Here is a 24,866-nt window from a genome sequence, read left to right on the forward strand (position 1 = left end):
GCCCTCCTCCTCTCCACTTCCTCCACTAGGCCCATTGAGGCCCATTAGGTTACCGGGGGGTTCCGGTAACCTCCCGGTACTCCGGTAAAATGCCGATTTCACCCGGAACACTTCCAATGTCCAAACATAGGCTTCCAATATATCTACCTTCATGTCTCGACCATTTTGAGACTCCTCGTCATGTCCGTGATCATATCCGGGACTCTGAACAACCTTCGGTACATCAAAATATATAAACTCATAATGAAACTGTCATCGTAACGTTAAGCATGCGGGCCCTAAGGGTTCGAGAACAATGTAGACATGACCGAGACATGTCTCTGGTCAATAACCAATAGCGGAACTTGGTTGCTCATATTGGATCCTACATTTTCTATGAAGATCTTTATCGGTCAGACCGGATAACAACATACATTGTTCCCTTTGTCATCGGTATGTTACTTGCCCGAGATTCGATCGTCGGTATCTCAATACCTAGTTCAATCTCGTCACCGGCAAGTCTCTTTACTCGTTCCATAATACATCATCCCGCAACTAACTCATTAGTTGCAATGCTTGCAAGGCTTAAGTGATGTGCATTACCGAGAGGGCCCAGAAGATACCTCTCCGAGAGTCGGAGTGGCAAATCGTAATCTCGAAATACGCCAACCCAACAAGTACCTTCGGAGACACCTGTAGAGCACCTTTATAATCACCCAGTTATGTTGTGACGTTTGGTAGCACACAAAGTGTTCCTCCGGTAAACGGGAGTTGCATAATCTCATAGTCATAGGAACATGTATAAGTTATGAAGAAAGCAATAGCAACAAACTAAACGATCAACTGCTAAGCTTATGGAATGGGTCAAGTCAATCACATCATTCTCCTAATGATGTGGTCCCATTAATCAAATGACAACTCATGTCTATGGCTAGGAAACATAACCATCTTCGATGAACGAGCTAGTCAAGTAGAGGCATACTAGTGACACTATGTTTGTCTATGTATTCACACATGTATTATGTTTCCGGTTAATAAAATTCTAGCATGAATAATAAACATTTATCATGATATAAGGAAATAAATAATAACTTTATTATTGCCTCTAGGGCATATTTCCTTCAGTCTTCCACTTGCACTAGAGTCAATAATCTAGATTACACAATAATGATTCTAACACCCATGGAGCCTTGGTGTTGATCATGTTTTGCTCGTGGAAGAGGCTTAGTCAGCGGGTCTGCAACATTCAGATACATATGTATCTTGCAAATTTCTATGTCTCCCACTTGGACTAAATCGCGAATGGAATTGAAGCGTCTCTTGATGTGCTTGGTTCTCTTGTGAAATCTGGATTCCTTCGCCAAGGCAATTGCACCAGTATTGTCACAAAAGATTTTCATTGGACCCGATGCACTAGGTATAACACCTAGATCGGATATGAACTCCTTCATCCAGACTCCTTCATTTGCTGCTTCCGAAGCAGCTATGTACTCCGTTCACATGTAGATCCCGCCACGACGCTTTGTTTAGAACTGCACCAACTGACAGCTCCACCGTTCAATATAAACACGTATCCGGTTTGCGATTTAGAATCGTCCGGATCAGTGTCAAAGCTTGCATCAACATAACAATTTACGATGAGCTCTTTGTCACCTCCATATACGAGAAACATATCCTTAGTCCTTTTCAGGTACTTTAGGATGTTCTTGACCGCTGTCCAGTGATCCACTCCAGGATTACTTTGGTACCTCCCTGCTGGACTTATAGCAAGGCACACATCAGGTCTGGTACACAGCATTGCATACATGATAGAGCCTATGGCTGAAGCATAGGGAACATCTTTCATTTTCTCTCTATCTTCTGCGGTGGTCGGACATTGAGTCTTACTCAACTTCACACCTTGTAACACAGGCAAGAACCCTTTCTTTGCCTGATCCATTTTGAACTTCTTCAAAACTTTGTCAAGGTATGTGCTTTGTGAAAGTCCAATTAAGCGTCTTGATCTATCTCTATAGATCTTAATGCCCAATATGTAAGCAGCTTCACCCAGGTCTTTCATTGAAAAACTCTTATTCAAATATCCCTTTATGCTATCCAGAAATTCTATATCATTTCCAATCAATAATATGTCATCCACATATAATATCAAAAATGCTACAGAGCTCCCACTCACTTTCTTGTAAATACAGACTTCTCCAAAAGTCTGTACAAAACCAAATGCTTTGATCACACTATCAAAGCGTTTATTCCAACTCCGAGAGGCTTGCACCAGTCCATAAATGGATCGCTGGAGCTTGTACACTTTGTTAGCTCCCTTTGGATCGACAAAACCTTCTGGCTGCATCATATACAACTCTTCTTCCAGAAATCCATTCAGGAATGCAGTTTTAACATCCATTTGCCAAATTTCATAATCATAAAATGTGGCAATTGCTAACATGATTCAGATAGACTTAAGCATCGCTACGGGTGAGAAGGTCTCATCGTAGTCAATCCCTTGAACTTGTCGAAAACCTTTTGCAACAAGTCGAGCTTTGTAGACAGTAACATTATCGTCAGCGTCAGTCTTCTTCTTGAAGATCCATTTATTCTCAATTGCTTGCCGATCAACGGGCAAGTCAACCAAAGTCCATACTTTGTTCTCATACACGGATCCCATCTTAGATTTCATGGCTTCTAGCCATTTCGCGGAATCTGGGCTCACCATCGCTTCTTCATAGTTCGTAGGTTCATCATGATCTAGTAGATGACTTCCAGAACAGGATTACCGTACCACTCTGGTACGGATCTTATTCTGGTTGATCTACGAGGTTTGGTAGTAACTTGATCTGAAGTTTCATGATCATTATCATTAGCTTCCTCACTAATTGGTGTAGGTGTCACAGAAACCGGTTTCTGTGATGTACTACTTTCCAACAAGGGAGCAGGTACAGTTACCTCATCAAGTTCTACTTTCCTCCCACTCACTTCTTTCAAGAGAAACTCCTTCTCTAGAAAGGATCCATTCTTAGCAACGAAAGTCTTGCCTTCGGATCTGTGATAGAAGGTGTACCCAACAGTTTCCTTTGGGTATCCTATGAAGACACATTTCTCCGATTTGGGTTCGAGCTTATCAGGTTGAAGCTTTTTCTCATAAGCATCGCAGCCCCAAACTTTCAGAAATGAAAACTTTGGTTTCTTGCCAAACCACAATTTGTAAGGCGTCGTCTCAACGGATTTCGATGGTGCCCTATTTAACGTGAATGCAGCCGTCTCTAAAGCATAACCCCAAAATGATATCGGTAAATCTGTAAGAGACATCATAGATCGCACCATATCTAGTAAAGTACGATTACGACGTCCGGACACACCATTACGCTGTGGTGTTCTGGGTGGCGTGAGTTGCGAAACTATTCCACATTGTTTCAAATGTAGACCAAACTCGTAACTCAAATATTCTCCTCCACAATCAGATCGTAGAAACTTTATTTTCTTGTTACGATGATTTTCAACTTCACTCTGAAATTCTTTGAACTTTTCAAATGTTTCAGACTTATGTTTCATTAAGTAGATATACCCATATCTGCTTAAATCATCTGTGAAGGTGAGAAAATAACGATATCCGCCACGAGCCTCAATATTCATCGGACCACATACATATGTATGTATGATTTCCAACAAATCCGTTGCTCTCTCCATAGTACCGGAGAACGGCGTTTTGGTCATCTTGCCCATGAGGCACGGTTCGCAAGTACCAAGTGATTCATAATCAAGTGATTCCAAAAGTCCATCAGTATGGAGTTTCTTCATGCGCTTTACACCGATATGACCTAAACGGCAGTGCCACAAGTAAGTTGCACTATCATTATCAACTCTGCATCTTTTGGCTTCAACATTATGAATATGTGTATCACTACTATCGAGATTCATCAAAAATAGACCAGTCTTCAAGGGTGCATGACCATGAAAGATATTACTCATATAAATAGAACAACCATTATTCTCTGATTTAAATGAATAACCGTCTCGCATCAAACAAGATCCAGACATAATGTTCATGCTCAACGCTGGCACCAAATAACAATTATTTAGGTCTAAAACTAATCCCGAAGGTAGATGTAGAGGTAGCGTGCCGACCGCGATCACATAGACTTTGGAACCATTTCCCACGCGCATCGTCACTTCGTCCTTTGCCAGTGTTCGCTTAATCCGTAGTCCCTGTTTTGAGTTGCAAATGTTAGCAACAGAACCAGTATCAAATACCCAGGTGCTACTGCGAGCTCTAGTAAGGTACACATCAATAACATGTATATCACACATACCTTTGTTCACCTTGCCATCCTTCTTATCCGCCAAATACTTGGGGCAGTTCCACTTCCAGTGTCCAGTCTGCTTGCAGTAGAAGCACTCAGTTTCAGGCTTAGGTCCAGATTTGGGTTTCTTCTCCTGAGAAGTAACTTGCTTACTGTTCTTCTTGAAGTTCCCCTTCTTCTTCCCTTTTCCCTTTTCCTTGAAACTGGCGGTCTTGTTGACCATCAACACTTGATGCTCCTTCTTGATTTCTACCTCCGCAGCCTTTAGCATTGCGAAGAGCTCGGGAATTGTCTTATCCATCCCTTGCATGTTATAGTTCATCACGAACCTCTTGTAGCTTGGTGGCAGTGATTGAAGAACTCTGTCAATGACACTGTCAACAGGAAGATTAACTCCCAGTTGAGTCAAGTGATTATGATACCCAGACATTTTGAGTATATGTTCACTGACAGAACTATTCTCCTCCATCTTGCAGTTATAGAATTTATTGGATACTTCATAACTCTCAATCCGGGCATTTGCTTGAAATATTAACTTCAACTCCTGGAACATCTCATATGCTCCATGACGTTCAAAACATCGTTGAAGTCTCGATTCTAAGCCGTAATGCATGGCACACTGAACTATCGAGTAGTCATCAGCTTTGCTCTGCCAGACGTTCATAACATCTTGTGTTGCTCCAGCAGCAGGCCTGGCACCTAGCGGTGCTTCCAGGACGTAATTCTTCTGTGCAGCAATGAGGATAATCCTCAAGTTACGGACCTAGTCCGTGTAATTTCTACCATCATCTTTCAACTTTTCTTTCTCAAGGAACACATTAAAATTCAACGGAACAACAGCATGGGCCATCTATCTACAATCAAACATAGACAAGCAAGATACTATCAGGTACTAAGTTCATGATAAATTTAAGTTCAATTAATCATATTACTTAAGAACTTCCATTTAGAAAGACATCCCTCTAATCTTCTAAGTGATCACGTGATCCAAATCAACTAAACCATAACCGATCATCACGTGAAATGGAGTAGCTTTCAATGGTGAACATCAATATGTTGATCATATCTACTATATGATTCACGCTCGACCTTTTGGTCTTAGTGTTCCGAGGCCATATCTGCATATGCTAGGCTCGTCAAGTTTAACCTGAGTATTCTGGGTGTGCAAAACTGGCTTGCACCCGTTGTAAATGGACGTAGAGCTTATCACACCCGATCATCACGTGGTGTCTGGGCACGACGAACTTTGGCAACGGTGCATACTCAGGGAGAACACTTTTGTCTTGAAATTTAGTGATAGATCATCTTATAATGCTACCGTCAATCAAAGCAAGATAAGATGCATAAAAGATAAACATCACATGCAATCAATATAAGTGATATGATATGGCCATCATCATCTTGTGCTTGTGATCTCCATCTCCGAAGCACCGTCATGATCACCATCGTCACCAGCGCGACACCTTGATCACCATCGTAGCATCGTTGTCGTCTCGCCAATCTTATGCTTCCACGACTATCGCTACCGCTTAGTGATAAAGTAAAGCATTACAGCGCAATTGCATTGCATACAATAAAGCGACAACCATATGGCTGCTGCCAGTTGCCGATAACTCGGTTACAAAACATGATCATCTCATACAATAAAATTTAGCATCATGTCTTGACCATATCACATCACAACATGCCCTACAAAAACAAGTTAGACGTCCTCTACTTTGTTGTTGCAAGTTTTACGTGGCTGCTATGGACTTAAGCAAGAACCGTTCTTACCTACGCATCAAAACCACAACGATAGTTTGTCAAGTTGGTGCTGTTTTAACCTTCGCAAGGACCGGCCGTAGCCACACTTGGTTCAACTAAAGTTGGAGAAACTCACACCTGCCAGCCACCTGTGTGCAAAGCACGTCGGTAGAACCAGCCTCGCGTAAGCGTACGCGTAATGTCGGTCCGGGCCGCTTCATCCAACAATACTGCCGAACCAAAGTATGACATGCTGGTAAGCAGTATGACTTATATCGCCCACAACTCACTTGTATCCTACTCGTACACAACATCAACGCATAAAACCTAGGCTCGGATGCCACTGTTGGGGGAACGTAGTAATTTCAAAAAAGTCCCTACGCACATGTAAGATCATGGTGATGCATAGCAACGAGAGGGGAGAGTGTTGTCCATGTACCCTCGAAGACCGAAAGCGGAAGCGTTAGCACAACGCGGTTGATGTAGTCGTACGTCTTCACGGCCCGACCGATCAAGCACCGAAACTACGGCACCTCCGAGTTTTAGCACACGTTCAGCTCGATGACTATCCCCGGACTCCGATCCAGCAGAATGTCAGGGAAGAGTTCTGTCGGCACGACGGCGTGGTGACGATCTTGATGTTCTACTGTCACAGGGCTTCGTCTAAGCACCACTACAATATTATCGAGGACTATGGTGGAGGGGGGCACCGCACACGGCTAAGAGATCAATGATCAACTGTTGTGTCTGGGGTGCCCCCTGCCCCTGTATATAAAGGAGCAAGGGGGAGGAGGTGCGGCTAGGCAAGGGGCGCACCAGGAGGAGTCCTACTCCTCCTGGGAGTAGGACCCCCCCTTTCCATGTTGGACTAGGACTTGGGGGGGGGAAGGAGAGAGAGGGAAAAGGAAAGGGGGGGGGGGCGCCGACCCTCCTCCTCGTCCAATTCGGACTGAGGGGGGGGGAGGGGCGCGCGTCTGCCCCTTGGCCTCCTCTCCACTTCCTCCACTAGGCCCATTAAGGCCCATTAAGTTACCGGGGGGTTCCGGTAACCTCCCGGTACTTCGGTAAAATGCCGATTTCACCCGGAACACTTCCGATGTCCAAACATAGGCTTCCAATATATCAATCTTCATGTCTCGACCATTTCGAGACTCCTCGTCATGTCCGTGATCATATCCGGGACTCCGAACAACGTTTGGTACATCAAAATATATAAACTCATAATGAAACTGTCATCGTAACGTTAAACGTGCGGACCCTACGGGTTTGAGAACAATGTAGACATGACCGAGACATGTCTCTGGTCAATAACCAATAGCGGAACCTGGATGCTCATATTGGCTCCTACATTTTCTACGAAGATCTTTATCGGTCAGACCGCATAACAACATACGTTGTTCCCTTTGTCATCGGTATGTTACTTGCCCGAGATTCGATCGTCGGTATCTCAATACCTAGTTCAATCTCGTCACCGGCAAGTCTCTTTACTCGTTCCGTAATACATCATCCCGCAACTAACTCATTAGTTGCAATGCTTGCAAGGCTTAAGTGATGTGCATTACCGAGAGGGCCCAGAGATACCTCTCCGACAGTCGGAGTGACAAATCCTAATCTCGAAATACGCCAACCCAACAAGTACCTTCGGAGACACCTGTAGAGCACCTTTATAATCACCCAGTTACGTTGTGACGTTTGGTAGCACACAAAGTGTTCCTCCGGTAAACGGGAGTTGCATAATCTCATAGTCATAGGAACATGTATAAGTTATGAAGAAAGCAATAGCAACAAACTAAACAATCAAGTGCTAAGCTTATGGAATGGGTCAAGTCAATCACATCATTCTCCTAATGATGTGATCCCGTTAATCAAATGACAACTCATGTCTATGGCTAGGAAACATAACCATCTTCGATCAACGAAAGTAGAGGCATACTAGTGACACTTTGTTTGTCTATGTATTCACACATGTATTATGTTTCCGGTTAATACAATTCTTGCATGAATAATAAACATTTATCATGATATAAGGAAATAAATAATAACTTTATTATTGCCTCTAGGGCATATTTCCTTCAGATAGATGAGAGAGATCGATGTGACTGAAGGAAATATGCCCTAGAGGCAATAATAAAGTTATTGTTTATTTCCTTATATCATGATAAATGTTTATTATTCATGCTAGAATTGTATTAACCGGAAACATAATACATGTTTGAATACATAGACAAACAGAGTGTCACTAGTATGCCTCTACTTGATTAGCTCGTTAATCAAAGATGGTTATGTTTCCTAACCATGGACAAAGAGTTGTTATTTGATTAACGAGATCACATCATTAGTTGAATGATCTGATTGACATGACCCATTCCATTAGCTTAGCACCCGATCGTTTAGTATGTTGCTATTGCTTTCTTCATGACTTATACATGTTCCTATGACTATGAGATTATGCAACTCCCGTTTGCCAGAGGAACACTTTGTGTGCTACCAAACGTCACAACGTAACTGGGTGATTATAAAGGTGCTCTACAGGTGTCTCCAAAGGTACATGTTGGGTTGGCATATTTCGAGATTAGGATTTGTCACTCCGATTGTCGGAGAGGTATCTCTGGGCCTCTCGGTAATGCACATCACATAAGCCTTGCAAGCATTGCAACTAATGAGTTAGTTGTGAGATGATGTATTACGGAACGAGTAAAGAGACTTGCCGGTAACGAGATTGAACTAGGTATTGAGATACCGACGATCGAATCTCGGGCAAGTAACATACCGATGACAAAGGGAACAACGTATGTTGTTATGCGTCTGACCGATAAAAGATCTTCGTAGAATATGTAGGAGCCAATATGAGCATCTAGGTTCCGCTATTGGTTATTGACCGGAGACGTGTCTCGGTCATGTCTATATTGTTCTCGAACCCGTAGGGTCCGCACGCTTAAGGTTTCGATGACAGTTATATTATGAGTTTATGAGTTTTGATGTACTGAAGGAGTTCGGAGTCCCGGATGAGATCGGGGACATGACGAGGAGTCTCGAAATGGTCGAGACGTAAAGATCGATATATTGGATGACTATATTCGGACATCGGAAAGGTTCCAAGTGATTCGGGTATTTTTCGGAGTACCGGAGAGTTACGGGAATTCGCCGGGAGAAGTATTGGGCCTTATTGGGCCATACGGGAAAGAGAGGGGCTGCCTAGGGCAGGCCGCGCGCCCCCCAAGGCCTAGTCCGAATTGGACTAGGGGGAGGGGCTGCGCCCCTTCCTTGTCTCCTACTCCTACTACATGGAAGGACTCCTAGTTGGACTAGGAAAGGGGGAATCCTACTCCCGGTGGGAGTAGGACTCCCCTAGGGCGCGCCATAGAGAGGGCCGGCCCTCCCCTCCTCCACTCCTTTATATACGGGGGCAGGGGGCACCCCATAGACACACAAGTTGATCCACGTGATCATATTCTTAGCCGTGTGCGGCGCCCCCTGCCACCATAGTCCTAATATTGTAGCGGTGCTTAGGCGAAGCCCTACGACAGTAGTACATCAAGATCGTCACCACGCCGTCGAGCTGACGGAACTCTTCCCCGACACTTTGTTGGATCGGAGTCCGGGGATCGTCATCGAGCTGAACGTGTGCTAAAACTTGGAGGTGCCGTAGTTTCGGTGCTTGATCGGTCGGGCCGTGGAGACGTACGACTACATCAACCAAACGCTTCCGTTGTCGATCTACAAGGGTACGTAGATCACACTCTCCCCTCTCGTTGCTATGCATCACCATGATCTTGCGTGTGCGTAGGAAATTTTTGAAATTACTACGTTCCCCAACAGTGACTACTACTAACACTCGTAGGCACGACCTTGTACCCAACATATTAAATCATCCATCGAAGCTCCTCTCCTTGTCACACATTGTCTAGAGAAGGCACACAGTTTTCGTGTAATCCTACAGAGGCTATATATAGTATATGAATGCATTGGCTGGAATATATAAACTCGCAAATTTCACGTCTAGGTCTTGTATGTAGATATGAAAGTATAGGGTGGAATGTATACATAGGATACACAGTAAACAACACATGGTTGCTTTCCAGTGCAAAGCTAGGCATCAACCGCAAAACAGGGCATATCATGAGGAGGACATATGCATACATTAATGAGAATGACAATAAACCAAAAGAGTTTAATCAGGCATGGATGGCTTGGACAGGTTCGAGAAACCTAGCACTTGTCACTACCTAGACATGGCCCCCACAACAAGACAAGCATCATACAGTTGTAAAGGATAGGGAGGCACTCTATCTATCTACATAGCTCGCATACATCCATCCACTGCCAATAAAAAAATTAAACAAAGCCCGGACAACGTAAAAGATTCTCTGGAAAGTATCTTGCCAGTACATGAATTCGGTCCTATTTAAGCATCCCACTCTTATATCTTTATATATCATTGGATTCCTTTCATAGATAGAGACATCTCTATCGTTGCCCCCAACATTTCTTCCACCCCAACACACATTTCCCAAAGAGCCTTCGCCATGGCAAGCCACCTTAAAGTTCAGCAATAGAAACAAAAGCCAAATCTACCGCCGGGGTTCAGGTTTCACCCGAAAGACATGGAGATCATCATCTTCTACCTGGTCCCCAAGGTTCTGAAGAAAGACTTCGACACGACGGTGGTCGGGGAGGTGGATCTGAAAAAATACGAGCCATGGAATCTCCCAAATGAGGTAAACATGGGGGAGAAGGAGCGATACTTCTTCTCTCAGAAGGACGTCAAGTACCCCACCAGGATACATACCAACCGGGCCATGAATGCTGGCTATTGGAAGGCTACCGGAAAGGACAAGGAGATCATTCTACCGCTGACCAAAAGTCTCATCGTCATGAAGAAGATACTGGTCTTCTACAAGGGCAGGGCCCCTAGAGGGAGAAGACAAACTGGATCATGCATGAGTACAAAATCGAGATTAACAAGCAGCCAACACCTGACTTGCCCACCAACATCATCGTGGCCGCCAACATTAATGTGTCTTCCAAAGTATTTTTAGTCCTTGACTAGTAGTACTCATGTCTGATGAATGCGACTGTACATACATATCTAGCTTGTGACAATTATTGACTTTCATTAATTTAGTTTATGTATGTTGGTAGGAGGAGTATATGGTTTGCAGAATTTTCCATAAGAGCACAGGACTGAAGAAGGTGTTGTGATGCCATCATATGCCCTGCCCATTCGTATGTCCATGTGGGGAGAGCAGCATCGGGGTTTCCTCGAATCCAGTACATTGGCTCCTCTCATGGACTACGACATGTTGTCGTCACTGGCGCCACCGCCGCTGCTGCCTGCAACTTCTTTGTACCAGATGCATGCCATCGAGGTCGGATCATCCATGATGGGTAGTGTGGCGCTCCCAATGATGAACAACCACTACTTTGGGAACCAACACCACCAGTTGATGGTCGCCCAGCCACAGTCGTCGATGTCATTCAACAACCACACCCAACAGCAGCAGATGATGCATATAAGTGCAGACCAGGGCTTCATGGTCGGGGTAGATCCTAGGAGCGGTTCATTGTGCATAGTGTCGCAGGAGGACGTTATGACTGGCCCGAGCAACAACAACGATGGCAATGGTGGCGCATCAACGTCCGACGAGATGTCGTCGGTCAACATGGGTATGGATGACATTTGGAACTACTAAAGATCAGCTGATCTGAGAGAACATATACATGTGTGCTTTCATAAAATAATTATCCACCAGAAGATTGGTTGATATATACCAACATCTATATTAGTTTGCCCCGCATTTTTGTTTTCAGCATGGTCACAAGAGAGTATGTATGCATTGTCTTGTTGGCCTGCATTTTTGTTTTCCAGTATTGTGTGTGTGTGTGTGTACTGGCTTCTATATGCACCACCCATTAGTGTATACTTAGCTAAAGTTGCATGTGTTGTAAAATACTTGCCAGTGTGTATATCGTGCATGTTTTAAACTTGTGTGGAATAAACTGTTTTTTAATAATGAATATTTTACTGAATGTATTAATGCTCTTCTTGTTTTGGTTGTTTGTGTTTTTAATTGATTTTATTTTTTAACCCATGTATACTTTTTTCTGGATACACAACGTACATTTTCAGAGCACATGCGAAATATTTTATGGATACACTTTGGACATTTTTTGAATACATGATGTACATTTAAAAATATACATAGTATTGTCGCTACTGTGACAAAATGCGCCAAGCACCCAACCGTCCACCCCACGGTTGCCCCTGGATCAAGCTCAAGGAGGCAGAAGAGATGCGTACCAATATCCTCTTCGGTGGTGGTATGCAGAACTTCGTCAAGAAGAACATCAACAATTATATACATCAAGCAAAGCTTGTGCTTAGTGGTGGCATGAGGATCTTTGTCCAAAAGTTCTGCATGAACATCAAACGCTCTCAAGGTCAGTAAGTACCAGATCAAGACGCCCAACAACGATCGCCGGCCAAGACCTGGGAAAGATCCCACCCGACAACAACGGTCCATAGCTAGCGCGCACTCAGCCAGATATCGACAACAAGCTACTGCCTCACTTACGCGTGGCGCAGTGGTTCTACGCTCGCAGCGCTCTCGCGCCACGGGACCAGCGGGCAGGCATGCCGGACGATGGTGAAGATGCAAGGGGTGACTCACTCACCCATGCCGCCGCATGGTGCACGCCTATGCCGAGACATGTCGCGCCTCAAGCAGGTGTCACCAAGCTTGTTGTTGACAAGACATGGGTCTGTTCCCGGAAGACAGAATACGATGACACATCATCACTCACTTAATGAATCCACCTACCTGGTTGGATCGAGACCACTTTCTTAGCCACGAAGCCATCTGTGGTACCCCTTGGATATAAAAGGAGGGCCGGGCCATAGGAAAGGAAGGAGGAAGGAAATGAAAAGAAAGAGAGCAAGTAGAACAACGTTGGACACTTGTTAGATCGTCAGTAGGAGCACACTGACTTGTCCATTCCTGAGAAGATTTGTAGCTCTAATCCAGCCGTAAACACACACAAAAAGCAGGAGTTGGGTATTATGCACCATCCGGCCCGAATCTGGGTAAATCATCGTGTCGATTGTGTATATTTTAGTGCGCAGATCCATGCCTTCATGCCCCAATCCCGAACTATCGAAAGGATGTCGCCAGTCCATTGTGTATATTTTCATGCGCAGATCCATGCCTTCGTGCGCCAATCCCGAACTATCAGAAGGATGTCGCCAGTCCATAGTGTCACGTGTGTGTTCTGCACACGTGTCTCGATAATTATGAACACTTCTTTGAATATGTAGTAACATTTTCCAAATACACGGTGTACATTGTTTTAATGGAAATAATCATTGTTTAAGCACACAAACATTTTTTGTACATTGTACATATATCTTCTAATTTTCAACGGTCATTTTTTGGAAACACTTGAATATTTATTAAAATGTCGTGTACATTTTTTAATGGGATAAACATTTTCCACCTATGGCAAATTTAGTTTTACATTGTATAAATATTTTTTTAAATGCCAGACATATATATTTTTGAATTGTCAGATTTTTTCTATAAAATTTCACATACATTTATAATAGTACTAAACATATTTTTACATTACACGAACATTTTGTTTTACATTGTATCCAATTTTTATAAAATGTCACAAAACATTTTTGGACTAGTGAATATTTTTTAAAACGTAACATACATTTTTTAATGTATGAAACATTTTTTGAGTTGTGCAAACCTTTTGTACATTGTATAAACACTATTTAAAATGGCACACACATTTTTTAAACACGTGACATTTTTTCAATGTCATAAACATTGTTCGCACACATGATTAGCATTACTCAAATGCATATTTAACATTTTAAAAAAATGACGTAAAGTGTTTTATGTAATATATATATGGGGAAAATACATCATACCACCCGGTGGTAGTTGCCCACATGTCTCATATGCTACCATGTGGTAGTATATATGTACCACTTTATCATTCTATGTATGCATACTATATCTAAGATTTCTCAAAGTGACCTATATGAAAAAGTTGCATGTGACTCCAAAGATTTTTGTGTATTTTGAAACTACCTTCATATTTGTACGCACAAAATAATATACTTGAAAGCTAGTATATAGCGCCCAAATAGTGGGATATATACTATCCAAATAGTCTTATATACTACATACCACACGTACATACGCTCGGTTCTGACAGATACTACATACAACCTATAAAACTCACATGAGAATAACTACCATTGGGTGGTAGGAAACATTTGTCATATATATATTTTTTGCTCAGGCGGTGGCATCAAGGACGCATGTTGTGTGTTGGGATTTGGTCTTTCCTCTTCCCCCCTTTTCATTTCCTCTATATTAGATGATCACTTAGTACTTACTCATATAGACAAACTGAACCAGGCACCACGGTTTGGGAAAGTGATAGGGTGACAGTCCTCGGGGCAAGTGCATTTGTTACGTAGCCCATAAAAGGTGCTTGTTTTTTCTACCGCCTGAAGTGCCTTAGAGCATATCTAGCAGATCCTCAAAGTAGCCCCACCCCCCTTTGCAAATTCATTTTAAGGTTCCCACGAAAATGGTTTTGCGGTAAAGCAAGACCCCCCTCCCGGCAATAATTATCTGAACTACAACAATTGTTCGAATCCGACTAATTAAAACAATAATGAATGGCCCCGAATGAAAAAAAAACACATACTTGTTGAAGGGCATATATGCAAAGTGCTTGTTTTAAATTACCCACGAATATATTCTATTTTTGCTCCAAAATTATCATAAAAAACAATATGACAAGGTTTTTTCTTACTTGTTTAGTAGTCTAACAAAAGTTTATCTCATTGTCTTTCCGTTTAGTGCTATAGTTAAAATATGGTAAATGCCAGTAAAATAGTTTTGGCATTTGTCTAAAGAGGCACTTTTACTATTTATCTATTTTCCAAATTACTAGCGTGTATGGCGCGCAGGTTAATGAGTAGTGAATATAATGTGAAGATGGCATGTGGGTGTTGCGACGACAATAGATTGTTAGTACTATTTCCATATATTCTTTTTTCTCCCAAACTAAGGTAACTAAATGTATCAATGCATATCTTCTTTTGACCAAGAATGTAATATTCCTTTTCTGCTCGTATATTTACATTTTATGATCAAAAAAAGGAGAAGGATTGAGAAGTAGAGATTGTTATATGTAATATATATTCCTGTATTTAGTTGACTAGCTGTTATAATTTTCTTGCAGGAATTTTGTTTTCATTTAAGTTGTATCCTAAAACCAATATTATCATGGTCGATCTATAAAATGATATATTTAATGGCTAACCTTGTGGAAGGCAAGTAGCACATGCAACGCCCCCTTTTAGTCCACACGATAAGCACAAAGCCATGCCCACCTGGAGGTGTGGGTAGATCCATATATCTTATGCCAGATTTTTGAGTAAAATAAAAACATGCCGGAAGATCATGGCACACAGACTTACCTACAACGGCACACGACAATTCGAAAAGTGAGTAAACCAAGCAACTGATGTATATCTCTAGGCACATGACAGTGACGTGCGTTTGTGTACATCCATGCATGTGTGTGTGTGTGTGTGTGTGTGTGTGTGTGTGTGTGTGTGTGTGTGTGTGTGTGTGCATGCAGAGCATGAATTATACCGGTCCCTCTTATGTATGCGAGAATTCAGCAGCGGTTCGCGCCCCCTTTTGCCCGATGGTAAGTGAGCCAAGGGTGTTGTTTTCACAAGGGGGGAGATGAGAGAGAGATCGATGTGAATGCTACTGACACTCGTAGGTACCACCTTGTACCCAATATAATAAATAATCCATCGAAGCTGCTCTCCTTGTCACACATTGTCTAGAGAAGGCACATGGTTTTCGTGTAATCTACATAGGCTATATACAGTATATGAATGCATAGGATGGAATATATAAACTCGCAGATTTCACCTCCAGGTCTTGTATATAGGGTGGACTACATGGTTGCATTGCAGTGCAAAGCTAGGCATCAACAGCAAAGTAGGGCATATCATGAGGAGTACATATGCATAGATTAATGAGAATGGCAAGAAACCAAAAGAGTTCAATCTGGCATGACATGGCTTAGATAGATTCGAGAAACCTAGCACTATTCACCAACTGGGCATGGCCCCCCATGACAAGAGAAGCAACATACAGTTGTAAAGGATAGGGAGATATCTTTATCTATCTAGCTAGCTCGCATACATCCATCCACTGCCAATATAAAAACATTAAACAAAGTCCAGTGAATGTCATAGCTTCTCTGGAAAGTGTCTTGCCAGTACACGCATTTTGTCGTATTTAAGCATCTCCCTTTCATATATTTCAACTTATAAAGATTGGAGTTGGTCGTGAGTTCACATGCGAGACCATGCAAATAAACAAATGCACTTCTATCCACATGTGAGACTAGCAACTTTCCAAAAGATAGAATAAACGAATGTTATTTTTCTGAGACCTATCCCGAATAAACAAATACACTACTACCCTAATATGAGAATAACACTTATAAAAACACAGATTATAAAGGCATACGACTCCAGTTCAAAATCATGGTGTTTATATTAATTTCTCTGCCCAACCAATTCTTCCAGTTCTATAGCATCACAGAAGAGAGTGAACACATTTTTTTGCAGGGGAGAGAGTGAACACATTGCAATTTCAACGTGGTCATACACGTTGTCCTCCTACGAGATCCACGATCTTGTGCATTCGAATTACTCATGACCATTCACCTATGCTTTAATATTTAAAATGTTATCTCACTGTAAATCTCGCGCATGACCTACAATGATCGTTTAAAAATCATCAATGAGTACAACATGACTTTTGTTATATTTACGCTTTCTTTTCGATTATGTAAACCATGCAATAGTCGTACGACATCATCATCTTTCGATGATCTCTTAAGGCAGCAGTATCTCATCATCTTTTTATGGTTCAGTAGCAACGCACGGGCATTGTGCTAGTCTCTATATATCATTGAATTCCTTCCATAGTTAGACACATATCTATCGTTGCCCCCAACATATGTTCCACGCCAGCACACATTTCCCAAAGAGCCTCTGCCATGGCAAGCCACCTTCAAGTTCAGTAGTAGAAACAACAGCTAAATATGCCTCCGGGTTTCAGGATTCACCCGACAGACATGGAGACCACCATCTTCTACCTGACCCCCAAGGTGTTGAAGAAATCCTTGAACCCGACGATGGTAAGGGTGGTGGATATGAAAAAATACGAGCTATGGAATCTCCCAAATGTGGTAAACATGGGGAGAAGGAGCGATACTTCTTCTACCAGAAGGACCTCAAGTACCCCCACCGGGATACAGACCAACCGGGCCATGAACGCTGGCTATTGGAAGGCTATCGGAAAGGAAAATGAGATCATTCTACCCCGATCAAAAGTCTCATCGGGATGAATAAGATACTGGTCTTCTACAAGGCCAGGGCCCCCCGGGGGGGGGGGGGGAATAAACTCGATCTACAAGTATATAATCGAGATCGGCAAGTAGTCGGCACCCGACTGGCCCACCGACTTCATCGAAGCCGCCACCATTAATGTGTCTTCCAAGGTATTTTTAGTCCTTGACTAGTAGTACTCATGACTGATGAATTCTCTTGTACATACATATCTAGCTAGTGACAATTATTGATTTTAACTAATTTAGTTTATGTACGTTGGTAGGAGGAGTATGTGGTCTGCAGAATTTTCCATAAGAGCACATGATGGAAGAAGGTGGTGATGCCGCCATATGCCCCGCCCAGTCTTATGTCCATTCAGTCATAGCAGCATTGGGGCTTCCTCGAATCCAGTACATTGGCTCCTCTCATAGACTACGACGTGTTGTTGCCAGTAGCGCCACCGCCCCTGCTGCCTGCAACTTGTGTGTACCAGATGCTTGCCATCGGGGCAGAATCATCCATGATGGGTAGTGTGGCGCTCCAAACTTCTGTGTACATATTTTTACATTAGACAAACATTTTGTTTAACATTTCATCCAATTTTTTTTAAAATATCACAGAAACATTGTGGACTAGTGAACTTTTTAAAAAATGTAACATACATTTTTTGACTGTATGAAACATTTTTTAACTTGCACGAACCTTTCATAAATTGTATAAAAACTTTTTAAAGTGGCACTTACATTTTTTTAAACACGTGACATTTCACCACCTGGACATGGCACCCACAACAAGACAAGCAGCATACAGCTGTAAAGGATAGGGAGGCATGTCTATATATCTAGCTAGCTCGCATCCATCTATCCACTGCCAATAAAAACAAATTAAACAAAGCCCAGACAATGTCAAAGCTTCTCTAGAAAGGATCGTGCCAGTACATGCATTCGGTCCTATTTAAGCATCTCCCTCCTATGTCTCTATATATCATTGAATTCCTTCCATAGATAGACACATCTCTATCGTTGCCCCCAACATTTGTTCCACCCGAGCACACATTTCCCAAAGAGCCTTCGCCATGGCAAACCACCTTCAAGTTCAGCAACGAAACAATAGCTAAATATGCCGCCAGGGTATAGGTTTCGGCCGACAAACATGGAGGTCATCATCTTCTACCTGGTCCTCAAGGTTCTGAAGAAAGCCTTCGACATGATGATGGTAAGGGAGGTGGATATGGAAAAAATAAAAGCTATGGAATCTCCCAAATGAGGTAAACATGGGGGAGAAGAAGCGATACTTCTTCTCCTAGAAGGACCTCAAGTACGCCAACGGGATACGGACCAACCGAGCCATGAACACTGGCTATTGGAAGGCTACCGGAAAGGACAAGGAGATCATTCTACCGCCGATCAAAAGTCTCATCGGCATGAAGAAGACATCGGTCTTCTACAAGGGCAGGGCCCCTTGGGGGAAGAAGACAAACTGGATCATACATGAGTACATAATCGAGATCGACAAGCAGCCGACACCCGAACCACCCACCAACATCAGCGAAGCTACCATCATTAATGTGTCTTCCAAGGTATTTTTAGTCCTTGACTAGTAGTACTCATGAATGATGAATTCTCTTATACATACATATCTTGCTAGGGGCAATTATTGATTTTAACTAATTTGGTTTATGTATTGGTAGGAGGATTACGTGGTCTGCAGACTTTTCCATAAGAACACAAGACTGAAGAAGGTGGTGATGCCGACATATGCCCCGCCCGATCTTATGTACATTGGGGTAGAGCAGCATCGGGTCTTCCTCGAATCCAATACATTGGCTCCTCTTATGGACTACGGCGTGTTGTTTTCACTGGTGCCACCGCCGCTGCTGCCTGCAACTTCTGTGTACCAGATGCTTGCCATTGGGGTCAGATTATCCATGATGGGTAGTGGGGCGCTCCCAACATCTCTGTACATATTTTTACATTAGACAAACACTTTGTTTTACATTGCATCAATTTTTTTTGAAATGTCACAAAAATATTTTTGGACTAGTGAACATTTTTTAAAATGTAACAAACATTTTTTGAATGTATGATTTTTTTAAATTGCATGAACCTTTCATAAATTGTATAAACACTTTTTTAAAAAGGACTTACATTTTTTAAAACACGTGAAATTTTTCACCACTTGGTCTTGGCCCCCAAAGCAGGACAAGCAGCTTACAATTGTTAATGACAGGGAGGCATGTCTATCTATCTAGCTAGCTCGCATACATCCATCCAATGCCAATAAAAACAAATTAAACGAAGCCCGAACAACGTCAAAGCTTCTCAGGAAAGTATCTTGCGAGTACATGCATTCGGTCCTATTGAAGCATCTCCCTCCTATATCTCTATATATCGTATTGAATTCCTTCCATAGATAGACACATCTCTATCGTTGCCCCCAACATTTGTTCCAACCCAGCACACATTTCCCAAAGATCCTTCGCCATGGCAAGCCACCATCAAGTTCAGCAACAAAAACAACAGCCGAATCTGCCTCCAGGGTTCAGATTTCACACGATGAACATGGAGATCATCATCTTCTACCTGGACCCCAAGGTTCTGAAGAAAGCCTTCGATATGACGATGGTAAGGGAGGTGGATATGAAAAAATACGAGCTATGGAATCTCCCAAATGATGTTAACATGGGGGAGAAGGAGCAATACTTCTTATCCTAGAAAGACCTCAAGTACCCCACCGGGATACGGACTAACCAGGCCATGAACGCTCGCTATTGGAAGGCTACCAGAAAGAACAAGGAGATCATTCTACAGCCGACCTAAAGTCTCATGAGCATGAAGAAGACACTGATCTTCTACAAGGGCAGGGCCCCTCGGGGGAAGAAGACAAACTGGATGATGCATGAGTACAGAATCGAGATCGACAAGCAGCCGACACGCAACTTGACCATCAACATCGTCGAAGCCGCCACCAATAATGTGTCTTCCAAGGTATTTTTAGTCCTTGACTAGTAGTACTCATGACTGATGAATTCTCTTGTACATACATATCCACCTAGTGACAATTTTTGTTTTTAACTAATTTAGTTTATGTATGTTAGTAGGAGGAGTATGTGGTCTCCAAATTTTTCCATAAAACCACAGGACTGAAGAAGGTGGTGACGCCGTCATATGCCCTGCCTAGTCTTATGTCCATCGCGGCAGAGCAACATCGAGACTTCCTCAAATCAAGTACATTGCCTCCTCTCATGGACTACGACGTGTTGTTGTCACTGGGGCCACCGCCAATGCTGCGTGCAACGTCTGTGTACCAGATGCTTGCCATCAGGGCTGGATCATCCATGATGGTTAGTGTGGCGCACCCTACTTATTTGTACATATTTTTACATGAGACAAACATTTTTTTTACATTGCATCCAATTTATTTAAAATGCGACAAAATATTTTTGGACCAGTGAACATTTTTTTAAATGTAACATACATTTTTTCAATGTATGCCACATTTTTGAAATAGCGCAAACCTTTCGTAAATTGTATAAACACTTTTTTAAATGTCACTTACATTTTTTAAAACATGTGACATTTTTCACCACCTGGACATGGACCCCACAGCAAGACAAGGAGCATACAGTTGTAAACGACAGGGACGCATGTCTATCTATCTAGCTATCTAGCATACATCCATCCAATACCAATAAAAACAAATTAAACAAAGCCCAAAAAACGTCAAGACTTCTCTGGAAAGTATCTTGCCGGTACATGCATTCGGTCCTATTTAAGCATCTCCCTCCTATATCTCTATATATCGTTGAATGTCTTCCATAAATAGACACATGTCTATCGTTGCCCTCAACATTTGTTTCAAACCAGCACACATTTCCCAAAGATCCTTTACCATGGCAAGCCACCTTCAAGTTCAACAGCAGAAACAACAGCTAAATGTGCCGCTAGGGTTCAGATTTCACCCGACGAACATGGAGATCATGATCTTCTACATGGTCGCGAAGGTTCTAACGAAAGCCTTCGACACGACGATAGTAAGGGAGGTGGATATGAAAAAATATGAGCTATGGAATCTCCAAAATGAGGTAAACATGGGGGAGAAGGAGCGATACTTCTTCTCCTACAAGGACCTCAAGTACCTTACCGGGATACGAACCAACCGGGCCATGAATGCTGGCTATTGGAAGGCTACCGCAAAGGACAAGGAGATCATTCTACCCCCTACCAAAAGTCTCATCGGCATGAACAAGACACTGGTCTTCTACAAGGGCATGGCCCCTAGGGGGAGGAAGACAAACTAGATCATGCATGAGTACGAAATCGAGATCAACAAGCAACCGACACCCAACTTGCCCACCAACATCGTCGAAGCCGCCAACATTAATGTGAATTCCAAGGTATTTTTAGTCCTTGACTAGTAGTACTCATGACTGATGAATTCTCTTGTACATACATATCTAGCTAGTGACAATTATTGATTTTAACTAATTTGGTTTATGTATCTTGGTAGGAGGAGTATGTTGTCTGTAGAATTTTCCATAAGAGCACTGGACGGAAGAAGGTGGTGACGCCATCATATGCCCCGCCCTGTCTTATGTCCATTGGGGCAAAGTAGCATCGGGGATTCCTCGAATCCAGTACATTGGCTCCTCTCATGCATTACAACGTGTTGTTGTCACTGGCGCCATCGGCGCTGCTGCCTGCAACTTTTATGTACTAGATGCTTGCCATCGGGGCCGGATCATTGATGACCCACAAGTGTAGGGGATCTATCGTAGTCCTTTCGATAAGTAAGAGTGTCGAACCCAATGAGGAGCAGAAGGAAATGACAAGCGGTTTCCAGTAAGGTATTCTCTGCGAGCACTGAAATTATCGGTAACTAATAGTTTTGTGATAAGATAATTGGTAACGAGCAACAAGTAACTAAAGTAAATAAGGTGCAGCAAGGTGGCCCAATCCTTTTTGTAGCAAAGGACAAGCCTGGACAATTTCTTATATAGAGGAAAACGCTCCCGAGGACACATGGGAATTATCGTCAAGCTAGTTTTCATCATGCTCATATGATTCGCGTTCGGTACTTTGATAATTTGATATGTGGGTGGACCGGTGCTTGGGTGCTGCCCTTACTTGGACAAGCATCCCACTTATGATTAACTCCTAATGCAAGCATCCACAACTACAAAAGAAGTATTAAGGTAAACCTAATCATAGCATGAAACATATGGATCCAAATCAGCCCCTTACGAAGCAACGCATAAACTAGGGTTTAAGTTTCTGTCACTTTAGCAACCCATCATCTACTTATTACTTCCCAATGCCTTCCTCTAGGCCCAAATAGTGGTGAAGTGTCATGTAGTCGACGTTCACATAACACCACTAGAAGAGAGACAACATACATCTCATCAAAATATCGAACGGACACCAAATTCACATGACTACTAATAGCAAGAATTCTCCCATGTCCTCAGGAACAAACTTAACTACTCACAAATCATATTCATGTTCATAATCAGAGGGGTATTAATATGCATTAAGGATCTGAACATATAATCTTCCACCAAGTAAACCAACTAGCATCAACTACAAGGAGTAATCAACACTACTAGCAACCTACAGGTACCAATCTCAGGCTATGAGACAAAGATTGGATACAAGAGATGAACTAGGGTTTGAGAGGAGATGGTGCTGGTGAAGATGTTGATGAAGATTGACCCCCTGCCGATGAGAGGATCGTTGGTGATGACGATGGCGATGATTTCCCCCTCCCGGAGGAAAGTTTCCCCGGCAGAACAGCTCTGCCGGAGCCCTAGATTGGTTCCGCCAAGGTTCCGCCTCGTGGCTTGCTTATGATTTTTTCTCGGACGAAAGACTTCATATAGCAGAAGATGGGCACCGGAGGGCCACCAGGGGGCCCACGAGGCAGGGAGGCGTGCCTAGGGGGGTAGGGCGCGCCCCCACCCTCGTGGCCAGGGTGTGGGCCTCCTCTGGTATTTTCTTCGCTCAGCATTTTTTATATTTCCTAGAAATAACTTCCGTGGAGTTTCAAGACTTTTGGAGTTGCGCATAATAGGTTTATAATATTTGCTCCTTTTCCAGCCCAGAATTCCAGCTGCCGGCATTCTCCCTCTTCATGTAAACCTTGTAAAATAAGAGAGAAAGGCATAAGTATTGTGACATAATGTGTAATAACAGCCCATAATGCGATAAATATCAATATCAAAGCATGATGCCAAATAGACGTATCAACTCCCCCAAGCTTAGAACTCGCTTGTCCTCAAGCGAAAGCCGAAATCGAAAACTATGTCCACATGTTTTAGAGATAGAGGTGTCGATAAAATAAAATACGGACATGAGGGCATCATGATCATTCTTATAACAACAACATATATGAATATTGTCATATGAATTCTTATGATAAAGTAACAATCCATTCACAATGTCAAGTATGAATCAGAAACTTTATTGAGAACTAACAAACTATAATCTCAGTCATTGAAGCAATTGCAATTTATCATAACATCGGAAAGTGCCTAAGTATGAGCTTTTCAGCAAGTCCGCATACTCAACTATCATTTAGTCTTTCACAATTGCTAACACTCACGCAATACTTATGGTTATGGAGTTTTAATCGGACACAGAGAAAGATAGGGGCTTATAGTTTCGCCTCCCAACCTTTTACCTCAAGGGTAATGTCAACAATAATAGCTCATGCTAACTTACATCCAATTATATATATATATATATATATATATATATATATATATATATATATATATATATATATCAAGATCGTACCAACACAATGTGCTTGCCAAAGGATAAAATGTAAAAAGGAAAGGTGAAGATCACCATGACTCTTGCATAGGGTAGGAGATGAAAGTAAAAGATAGGCCCTTCGCAGAGGGAAGCAGGGGTTGTCATGTGCTTAAGGGTTAGATGCACAAAATCTTAATGCGAAAGAATGTCACTTTATATTGCCACTTGTGATATAGACCTTTATTATGCAGTCCGTCGCTTTTTTTACTTCTACATCACAAGATCGTATAAAGCTTATTTTCTCCCTCACTAATAAATCATACATATTTAGAGAGCAATTTTTATTGCTTGCAACAATGACAACTTACTTGAAGGATCTTACTCAATCCATAGGTAGATATGGTGGACTCTCATGGCAAAACTGGGTTTAAGGGTATTTGGAAGCACAAGTAGTATCTCTACTTGGTGCAAAGAATTGGCTAGCATGAGGGGGAAAGGCAAGCTCAACATGTTGGAGGATCCATAACAATATACTTTATTTCAGATATAAGAAAACATAACCCATTACGTTGCCTTCCTTGTCCAACGTCAACTCTTTAGCATGTCATATTTTAATGAGTGCTCACAATCATAAAAGATGTCCAA

At 42.4% G+C, this 24,866-nt stretch overlaps 4 pseudogenes; all 4 read left to right on the top strand.

Moving 5' to 3' along the window:
• The first annotated feature begins 10,540 nt into the window (after positions 1 to 10,540).
• Positions 10,541 to 11,707, top strand: LOC119298606 (annotated as a pseudogene).
• A 6,834-nt stretch (positions 11,708 to 18,541) lies between these two features.
• Positions 18,542 to 19,444, top strand: LOC119300580 (annotated as a pseudogene).
• Positions 19,445 to 19,949: 505 nt separating this feature from the next.
• On the top strand, positions 19,950 to 20,920 carry LOC119300581 (annotated as a pseudogene).
• A 438-nt stretch (positions 20,921 to 21,358) lies between these two features.
• Positions 21,359 to 22,185, top strand: LOC119300582 (annotated as a pseudogene).
• Positions 22,186 to 24,866: the final 2,681 nt, after the last annotated feature.

Source organism: Triticum dicoccoides, chromosome 5A (genome assembly GCF_002162155.2).
Source record: "Triticum dicoccoides isolate Atlit2015 ecotype Zavitan chromosome 5A, WEW_v2.0, whole genome shotgun sequence".
Classification (NCBI taxonomy): Eukaryota; Viridiplantae; Streptophyta; class Magnoliopsida; order Poales; family Poaceae; genus Triticum; species Triticum dicoccoides.